The sequence below is a fragment of the Chiloscyllium plagiosum genome, unplaced genomic scaffold (genome assembly GCF_037043375.1).
Source record: "Chiloscyllium plagiosum isolate Xiang-an unplaced genomic scaffold, Cpla_swu_hap1 HiC_scaffold_5, whole genome shotgun sequence".
NCBI classification, from domain to species: domain Eukaryota; kingdom Metazoa; phylum Chordata; class Chondrichthyes; order Orectolobiformes; family Hemiscylliidae; genus Chiloscyllium; species Chiloscyllium plagiosum.
The window spans coordinates 36189474-36200270 of NW_028270143.1; the positions used below are offsets into that span (position 1 = coordinate 36189474).

At 40.4% G+C, this 10797-nt stretch overlaps 1 pseudogene; it reads right to left on the reverse strand.

Annotated features, from left to right (window-relative positions):
* Positions 1-1321: 1321 nt before the first annotated feature.
* On the reverse strand, positions 1322-2361 carry LOC122550237 (large ribosomal subunit protein eL39 pseudogene; annotated as a pseudogene).
* Between the last annotated feature and the right edge of the window lie 8436 nt (positions 2362-10797).

A 10797-nucleotide genomic window follows, 5' to 3' on the forward strand; every position in this document is an offset into this window, starting at 1 on the left:
CTTCCCTTTCACCCTGACAGGAATATACTTCCTCTGGATTCTTGTTATCTCATTTCTGAAGGCTTCCCATGTTCCACCCGTCCCTTTACCTGCGAATATCTGCCTCCAATCAGCTTTTGAAAGTTCTTGCCTAATACCGTCAAAATTGGCCTTTCTCCAATTTAGAACTTCAACTTTTAGATCTGGTCTATCCTTTTCCATCATTATTTTAAAATGAATAGAATTATGGTCACTGGCCACAAAGTGCTCCCACACTGACACCTCAGTCACCTGCCCGGCCTTATTTCCCAAGAGTAGGTCAAGTTTTGCACCTTCTCTTGTAGGTACATCCACATACTGAATCAGATGACAACAATCACTTCTTGAAGTGCTAGCACTCAAAATATTTGTCCAAAAATATTAGTATTATAACAGGGTTAGAAGGTGTAGGGCAGATAATCGAGCACGATAACACAGAATGGCTCTCATACTAAGTGGCGAACAGCAGGTTAAATAATAGACATTTGTAGATATATTAATACTGTGGAATTTCTTAGTTAATGAACAGAGAATTTCAAATTGCTGATACTCCGAGGAGATTAAAATATATACAGTAAAATTTACAATTCTGTGCAGTGTTTAAGTAGGCTGAATGGGTTGAATGGTCTATATTTCTGGTGGAGGCATTGATTCATTTTCCAACGTAATGCCCCAGTGGCAAGTGGATGTAGAACCAATGATTCCACAGTGAATCTGCATGAAAACCAGCCACAAGATTCAATTACAATTACAATTGGGATCATTGGAGAAGTATCAGATTGCAGCCATCATGGTCGCTGCCAAGACAGCATGTGCCAACATGATGGTGTAGGCACCAACTACATATGATTGGATTGACACCATTTGTGCTTCCTTTACCTCTTCCCATTGACCTGTAAAGCCTGCAGACGTGTATGTGTGCGCAGTCAATGCCTTTTAAATAATTTGCCATCTTACGAGCCTGCCAAAGTCATGTACCTATTCATCCTGCTTTTCTTTAAATAATGAGAGCAATTATCACTCTCTCTCTGTACACATAACATGTGTCTCCTCCGAGGTGTGGTGAACACGTCAATGTTTGCAATTTTTTTTTTGCTTGTGCAGCAAGTGCTGACAGTGCTGTTCTATCAATCTCAATATTTATTTTCCGCAATAGAAAACATCAAATGGGGTAAAAAAAACTGCATTTGTGTGTGCTCAACCTTTACTCAAATCCACACTGCCACTACTTTTCTCTGTAGGAGAGAGAGAAAGAGATCAGAGAAGACAGCCGTTGGTGGTCATGTGCCAATGTTCAGTTCCTTTACAGGTCCAGCTTGGTTCTTCTCCAATGTCTCCTCTTGGAGTTGTACCTAATCTTATTGCTGGTTTTCATGCAGATCTACTGAGAAATTGGCTGGTTCGACTTCACCTTCTTGGAGGGGGAGCGCCTGGTCCTGAAAGTTTTTTGGGATGAGATGACCAACACCGTCCTCTGGCTGCTACAATGGCCCAGCTGGTTAGCTCAATTGGCTGGATGGCGAGCTTGCAGTGCAGATTGATGCCAGTTGAAACTCCTCCATCAGCTGAAGTTACCGTGATGGATTTTCCTTCTTTGACCATGTCCCTTGTCTGAGGTGTAATAACCCTTGCATTAAATGAGAGAGCAGTTTTAAGGTCTGGTGAGATTATGGCAACTTTAACTTGTTGCAAAATTGCAGGTCCTTTTAAAGGATGTGGTAAAATTCTGAAACTTCATTTTTCATAAATCTTAGCATCTCAGTTATTGTTCCTAATTGAGGTAGAGGAAAGACGAGCACCCCATGAAAACCCTTAGTGGGTAGGGATTTCTGGGCACTGTCCTGTCCCTTCACTGCTATACACACCGTACCCTCTCTGCAGATTCAGCTCAATTTCCTTGTTGTAATGATTTAAGATTTAAGGCAGGAGATTTAGAGGCAATTTAAGGCAAAGTGTTTTCACTTAGACAGTCATGGTTACCTGGAACTCACTGCCCAAAAGGGTGGTCAAGATGGAACCATCACAATACTTAAGAAGCATTTATAAGAGTTTTTGAAAAGTCTCAGGGAAGCTGGACTGACCGGAGCTCTGGCAAGATTTAAGGTAGAATTACGAGAGAAAGCCGACGAAACCTATCTTGATATCAGGAACAATTCGCTGCATCTTTTATGTGTCTATTAGGTGGAGAGGCAAGATTCTCGTGAGGCAGCAGTGAATGTCAATTAAAGGGGAATATTGTTTAGTAAATGTCTTATGAACAGTGTAACTCACCTGATTAATATTCCTATCTTACCGAACACGCCAAACAAGCTGGGCATTGAGAATTGCCAATATGGAAGTCATAGGCTCATGACTTCAGCTCACTTCTCACTACAAGGACCTTCCATGTTGCTCAGCACCAAGCAGCAGATTCTATCAGCACCAAGCAACATGCCTTACCGGCACCAAGTGCATGCATCCCTAGTCTACTGACACTGGCATCCGACGTTTGGCAACTCTTTTTGATTCTCATGGCACCTCACCAAGCCACTTGTAGCTTACTTAGGACTCACAGTTTTGCTGTGTCGGGTGCCTCAAAACTGAGCATTGAAAGCATGCTGTACCTGAAACCCATTACATAAAAGAGCACATGTCAAATCCTGGGAAATGGGATCATCCAATGTGGATGATGAGCCAGATTGCCTCTTCCTGTGCTGTAACACCCAGTGCCTTTAAGTGAGCGTCTGGTGTGTGCTCCTTCAAATCTGAAGATATTGTGTGCTGTATATATATATATATATATATATATATCCGAAACATCGATTCTCCTGCTCATCGGATGCTGCCTGGCCTGCTGTGTTTTTTCAGCACCACATTTTTCAACCCACATCACACTTTCAAGTGCCAACTCATCCATTGACTTACTCAGTATTCTCGTGAACTGTACCCCTGTTATTTTCTGACTCCAGGCACCTCCTGATCTGCCAGCAACAGTCAAGACTCACCTTAATATACACCTTGATATCTTGCACATATCCCCTCATAGACAGCCCACAAATGTAATTTATTTCATACACTGATACTCTGCTTTCCCTCTGTACAGAAGAACAATGGATGCAACTCTGGGAAGAGACAAAGGAACCAAGGGTGTCCTCAGGTGACTGAGTTGAAACTTTATTGCTGGAACAGCACAGCAGGTCAGGCAGCATCCAGGGAACAGGAGATTCGACGTTTCGGGCACAGGCCCTTCTTCAGGAATGTGCCCGAAACGTCGAATCTCCTGTTCCCTGGATGCTGCCTGACCTGCTGTGCTGTTCCAGCAATAAAGTTTCAACTTTGATCTCCAGCATCTGCAGACCTCACTTTCTCCTCAGGTGACTGACCACATGTTATCCAGACTATTCACATCATCCAACCTTTTCTCCCAGCTCTGTAGGTAATGGCGCACTAAGTGCATACACAAGTGGTTTTTTTTCACAAGGTTATTGGATTTTGATTTTATTTGAGTCATGAAGAAGCTATTCCATTTAAAGAACATCCTTATGTTCTCACTGAGCACAATGCTGTGAATCTCACAGCTTTCCCATTATCCTTCCCATAATCTTGGTGCATCCTCCAGTTATCCAGAGTAGAGATTCCAAGGATCAACCTGTGCTCCCTCTGACAGGACTATACTGCTAAAAACCTAGACATGATCTGTATGGAATCCTCATGTAGAGGGCCTTCCTATAGTCATCAGTGGCCCCAGTGAAAGGAGGTATTACATTGCAGACACATATCATGATATAGCGTACTCACCTCCAACTCTGGACAGCGTGTAGTGGTCCTCTCACATCTGCACAGTATCAAATGGGAAATGACTGACCCTAAGGTTCTCCTGAAACTCCACTGGATCATGAGGGCATCTATGGCTGGAAGTTTCATAGTAAGAGAAGACTCCATACCTGCTGGAGGTTCGTGCTGATCTTGAACTTTCAGAAGCAGGTATTTTTCATCCATTCATGTAGCATCCCTGAGTGCAGAAGCCACAGAGACAATACAGCTTAAGTCATAGAGTTGTACAGCATGGAAGTAGACCGTTCGGTCCAACTCATCCATGCCGACCAGATACCCTAAATTAATCTAGTCCCATTTGCTAGCACTTGGCCCATCTCCCTCTAAACCCTTACTATTCACATACCCATTCAGATGGCTTTTAAATATTGTAATTGTACCAGCTTCCACCACTTCTTCTGATGGCTCATTCCATATATGCATCATCCTCTATGTGAAAAAGTTGCCCCTTAGGTCACTTTTATATCCTTCCCCTCTCACCCTAAACCTACACCGTCTAATTTCAGACTCCACTCTTACTCCAGGGAAAAGAACCTGTCTATTTACCCTATCCATGCCCCTCATGATTTTATAAACGTCTATAAGGTCACCACCTCAGCTTTGACACTCCAGGGACAATAGCCCCAGCCTATCCAGCCTCTCCCTTTCGCTCAAATCCTCCAACACCCTGGCTTTATGAACTCTTTCAAGTTTCACAACATCTTTCCTCTAGGAAGGAGACCAGAATTGCACCAATATTCCAAAAGTGACCTAACCAATATCCCATAAAGCTGCAACATGACCTCCCAACTCCTATACGCAATGCTCTGACCGAGAAAGGAAACACCTTCTTCACTATCCTGTCTATCTGCAACTCCACTTTCAAGGAACTGTGAATCTGCACTCCAAGGTCTCTTTGTTCAACAACACTCCCCAGGAGTGTATATGTTCTGCCCTGATTTGCCTTTCCAAAATGCAGCACCTCACAGTCCCTGGATCCACTGAAATAGTTCAAATGAGCCTGTGTGGGCAATATCAGAAACAAAGCAGCTCCTCAGCATTCAGCAGACACCGTACATACACATAAATAGCATTTGATCAGCCTCCTCCATACATAGGGACATGGAACTCCTTGACAAGGAGGAGAATGAGATGTCTCTGTATGGATGTTGCATATCATTGTCCTCATTCAGATGTATGTTGCTGAAGCTTTTGGCGCACATACAGTAGCAGATTTTATGTGTGCCAGAAATAATGGAAGCCCCTTCTCTTCCCATCCCGTTTTACCTAAGAAGGTCACACTGAATATCGGGTGGTGGAGTGGACATTTTATATTCCAAGATGTGAAGTGAACAGCTTCCGCAGTTTGCTAGGAAATCTTTGATTGCAACTTTGGCAAGCAAGTTAAATCATTATAACTTATATAACATTACTTGTGTTTCACAGTCATTAGCAGGGCAACAATCATTAGCAAGGTTAGACAACAATCCAGATGTAGTGGCAGCCATTTCCATTTTGATTATGCACTTGTGATTTGGATGAGGATGGAAGGCCAGACAGGGAGCTCTTCGTAAATTCAGTCACAAGCTAGCTGACCCCACTCCCTCCCATTTGCAGGTGAAGGATATGGAGGAAACCCCTATCTAACATGCATCATGGCACTTTGACCACCATCATCTATGGGTCAGGTTGTGTAGAGGCACTGATGGAGTAGCCTGAATTCTCAACTCCACTTTTTTTTCTGGAGGATTGGCCATGGAAGAGGTGCAGAGTGTCCCAGCACAATCATTGCTCATTGCAGGAGAAACGCCAAACACTGCTCCAGCACGTACAATCCATCACTGTAAACACATGGGTACCAGTTTGAATGAAGTCCAGCTGAACAGAGTCAGCTATGGTTGTTCCCCACTGAGAATGATGGACAACGGCAACACTCTGTTGGACAGAGATGCTGAACCTTGCTGTACCCAACAAGGACTCTCTAGAAAATCAGGGGGAGATGAGTTATTGATTGTCAGAGATCCCTGAGGTATTGCAAAGCCGTGTGTAGAAAATAGTGGAGTCCATATGATGATGCAAAGATTTGAATATATGAGAGAGTGACCACCTTCATGGAGAAGCATCTGTAGCACCATCCTGGGTAGATGCAACAACATTATGCTCCTATGTATAGAACAGATGCAATTCTCTGTGACATAGACAGCTCAGTGTTACTGGTCTTGCAGAGATCCTTGGCATAGATGTCAGCTGTGTCCCAAACATGGCTCTTAATGATTTGTAAGGGGGTTATGAAAGGATTGAGGTAGTCAAACAATGCTCCCCTACCTCTGGCCTTTCCTTTGAAAGTCACATTCAATCCTGGAGGCAGTAGAAACCATTGGTGCCTTCAGGGAATGGAAATTTCATACATGCCTGCTCCCAAACCTGTCCCTCTGGCAAGTGAGAACCCAGCCCACAGGTATTATTTACTTCTGACCCAGGCAAAAGCAAGGGCTGCAGATGCTGGAAACCAGATTCTCGATTAGAGTGGTGCTGGAAAAGCACAGCAGTTCAGGCAGTATCCGAGGACCCATCAGGAGGTGGGTTGCAAATTTCATTTATTATTGTACTGTACTTTTGTAAATTTCTGAAAAAGATCTATATATTAAGTACATTCATAATGAAAGATTAATCGTCATTCAACACACAAAATCATGGTGTTCTTTATATGTAACATCGGCATTCAAAGGAGGTCTCTGGTACAGTAGCAACATTCCCATCTCTGAACCATACAGTTTAAGATTCACCAAAGACTTGTTGGCAACAGTTGGAATACTCATAACATGGTTCACAAAGTGATAATTATCAACTCTCCGCTATTCCCCAAAGGGAAAATGTATGATGATGCACTAAGAAAAAGAATCAGCACCATTCCAATTCAAATCATGAACATGATTGATTTTACTTGATAGGTTTGGTAAGGTATATAAAACCTATTTATCCATGCTGATAGCATCCATTCATGCGACCAGCAAATCAATGTTTAAGATTGGAACATGGGGTTGTTCTTTAATAAAGCCAACACATGATTGCATTTAGAGTTATTTATTTTAACACTGCGTACATTGCCAAATCACATACATTCATTCAGTTGCAACAAACAAAATGCAAGTTCATACATTTATGCAATGAAAAGACATGAACTGAGCAAACTAGCATTCCAGCAAGCAAAACTCATCTGCCTTCGCTTGGCACAGTGATTTCAATGGATTATCTTTCTGCACTTACAGAACTACCTCTAGTCTGCCCCAAGCATCTAACCTTGGCATTGCCTAATTTCTCATCTACATTATCCTTCTCAGCAACACTGAAATCAATATCAGTTTACACATGAAGGTTGACACTCAACTCTCCCTTACTGCCAACTCATTCAACTCCTCCATTTTTGCTAAATTTATCAAACTGTTCATCAGGCATCCTGTACTGCATGAGCAGAGTTTTCATCAAATACAGAGATCATTGTCTTTTACCTCTGCTTAAAACTCCATTTTGTAACTAGCAACTGTAGCTCTCTCTTTTTTTGACTATCTGATGCCAAACCGTACTTTTACACTTTGTTATATTTGACTATGAGATGAACTTGCAGCCACATATCTGTGTCATCTTTAAGACCAATTATGTCTGCCTCTGTATTATTGCACGATTCCGATGCTGCCTCAGTTCATCTGCTGAAATCATTATTCTGCTTTCACTTCGACACTTAACCAATCTCTGTTTTCCCTTTTGTGGCATTCCTGTCTAGCTTTTGAAATTTTACCCTTTGTAAAGGACGTCATCGAAAACTCTGGTGCTTGAGTTTTACTCACTTTAAGCCCACACCACTGTGTGCTGGCTGATAAACACTACTGCCTGGTTGGACAAAATCTTGATTTTAAATTTCTTGTTTTCAAATCCTCCTGATTTCTGTTCCTCCTCCTCATTTTTAAAATCAATTCTAGGCCCAAATACCTCCAAGATATGTACACTCTTTTAATAGTGGCATCTTTAGTATCAATGATTCTATTTTCTCCATTGGAGAAATTGGAGTTCATTTCTAAAAGCCCCTTTGCCCATTTCCTCCTTTAAGATACTGTTTCACAATTATTGCTTTGATCAAGAATTTGGTCATATGAACTTATATCTCCTTAAGGACTTAGATCATTTTTTCCTTAGAATGATCTTCTAAAGAAACTTGGGTTAATTTCCTTTTCGGTCACATTCACACTATTGTTGATTTATATTGGAAACAATAAAGAGGTACTTATTTGGAAACCTGTCTACTGTGCTTTCTCAAATTACAAATTATTGTTGAGAGTATCCAGGGGAAATATAGGTTGTCTATTTGAAGTAAGTGGTTAATATGGTTTACCATCAATTTATAGATTAAAAGCCACGGTTGCTAATTTACAAACTGTTGCATGACAATATATGAGGTGGAGAAAATAACAATATTGGAATTATCGATCGGCTGTGTTGAACTGTCAAACTTATTGCCATCTGTGTATAGCAAGTCATGAAGCAACATACCATGATTATAATATTTAGAAGTCAAATTTATATAATAATGGGTGAGAAATATGTATATAATTTTGTGGGGAATCAGTTTAGCTCAGTTGGCTGATTGTTGGTTTATAGAGCACAGTAATGCCAACAGCGGGGGTTTAGTTCACATCACTGGTTTGAGGTTACCATGAAGGATTCTCCTTCTCAACCTCTTCTCTTGTCTGAGGTCTAGCAGCCCTCAGGTTAAATCACCAACAGTTGCTTCTCTCTCTAATGAGAATAGCCCTTACGGTCTGGTAAGACTATGGTGACTCCACAACAATTTGGTGAGAGGGAACAATTTATCCCAATACTGATTGCTTTGGCAAAAGACAAAGCCTGAAGTTAAAATAAACTCTGCTTTGATTGCTAACCAAACACATGCATTACTTTGTTACTGCCACCAAGTTAACAGCCTTAAAAATCTAACTGTACAGTTAAATTATGGATGTAGGTTTGCTTGATGAGCTGGAAAGTTCATTTTCATTGGCAAATTATTCCAAAAGGAATAATCCTGATGTTAAAATGAGCCAGAGATCGATTCTTCACAAAAAAGCAAAATTGGAGCAGGAAAAGAAAATATTTAAAACCCCATACTGCCACATGTACTGGGGAGCTTCCATTCCTAACAAAGGTTGCCACTGAAACTGAAGCAATGTACTGCCACCCTAACACTGCTACTTGCAAGTTCCCAATATAAAATTAAAATATTTCTTGCACTTTCCAAGATTACTAACTAAATACCTTATCTGTATCAGGTTTTAAACAGAAAGATCCATCAAGCAGGTTTCTTAATAAACACATTTATTCTTAGCAAATAAAACTTACTCAACTTGATGCAAAGATTGTTTTATACACATAATCAGTGAATGTAGAAATACAAAGGCTTATCACTCTAAATATCTCCAAAACATACTCCTCAAGAACACGAAGGGTGTCTACAGCAAAGCAAGCATTTATTATTGGTCATTTTTCATGCAGAGTGCTGCATGTATGGAATGAGATACCAGAGAAAGTGATGGAGGCTGGAACAATTGCAACATTTTAAAGGATCTGGATGCATATATGAATAGGAAAGGTTTAGAGGGATATGGGACAAGGGCTGGTAAGTAGGACTATATTAGTTTAAGAATATCAGGTCAGCATGGACAAGTTGGACCGAAGGGTCTATTTCTTTGCTGCACAACTCAATGACTCTGTATGATTTCTAGAAAACCTTGTTAAATAAAATCTTCACTACCCACAGTGACCTTTCAAAGATTTCCTTGAAAAAAAAACTCAAGGTATTTCAAAGAAAACTTGAAGCAAATCAGTTTTTCTGCATTGCTTTGCAATTTAAGTCCTCCAACCAATGTTAAAGTTGAAGTGTTTTCATAAGTCTAGCATGGATATTGATTCATAGTATTCTCTAGTTCACATCTTCCTTGAGAAAAGGCCAAACATGTGAAAAAAAACACAACTTGATGCCAGTTAGAAATTAATGGATGTCATTGAGATGAGTGTTTATTAATTCCTGGAGAGCATTGTGGGACTAAACCAGCTTTAGGTTTAATGTTCCAAAGCAAAATTCATTTTGACTGTAAAGTTGCAAACTTTCCAGTTGCAACTTTGCAAGTTTTGTAAAGACAGTTAATCTATATTTAAAATTGACATGAGAAGTTTTACAAAATGGCTCCCAGCAGTCAGATGACTACCCTTGTGGATTCAGCTGGTTCAATGAATATTTCCAGTGGTAAGCGGAAACTCTTTGAACTCTGGTTTCTTAGAAGTTGCAAATAACACTTCCTATCTTATTAAAAACCTGACAGAATGAGAATCATTCAAGCTTACATCTGAGAAAATTAAAAAGTTAATTACCTTGACCAAAAGACAATAGATGGATCAGGGCCCCTGACTAGGTCAAGCCACTGCCTAGTATGGAACCTAATGCAACAAAGTATATGGAACAAGTAAATTGTATACAATTCTGTGGACCCTGTTAAAGTGGATATGATAAGACTATTTCTGTTGAAAGGGGTAGTAATAATCAAAGTATTGCTTTAAAGTAATGAGCTTAATGATTAAAGGGGAGTTGAGGAGAAATACTTTCACCTACACTGCGATGGATATCTGTCTGAAAGACTGACAGAATCACATCACATTTGAAAAACAGTTGGATGTGCCCTTGAAATAATATAACCCACAGGACTGTAGATGAAGAATGTGGAGGTAGATTACATCACTATTTTTCTATTGGGAAAATTATGATGAATTGAATGGCCGCTTTCTGCGTTATACTTTATGTTTATACATTTCATAGTTCTCTTGCAGTTGCTTATTGCCATATGATACTTTGGGAATACACAAATAGAGAACATGAATACAATTGCCAAACTAATCTCGGTTAATTAGATTGTGTTGATGCTGTGTTGTTTTATCATTCATGTC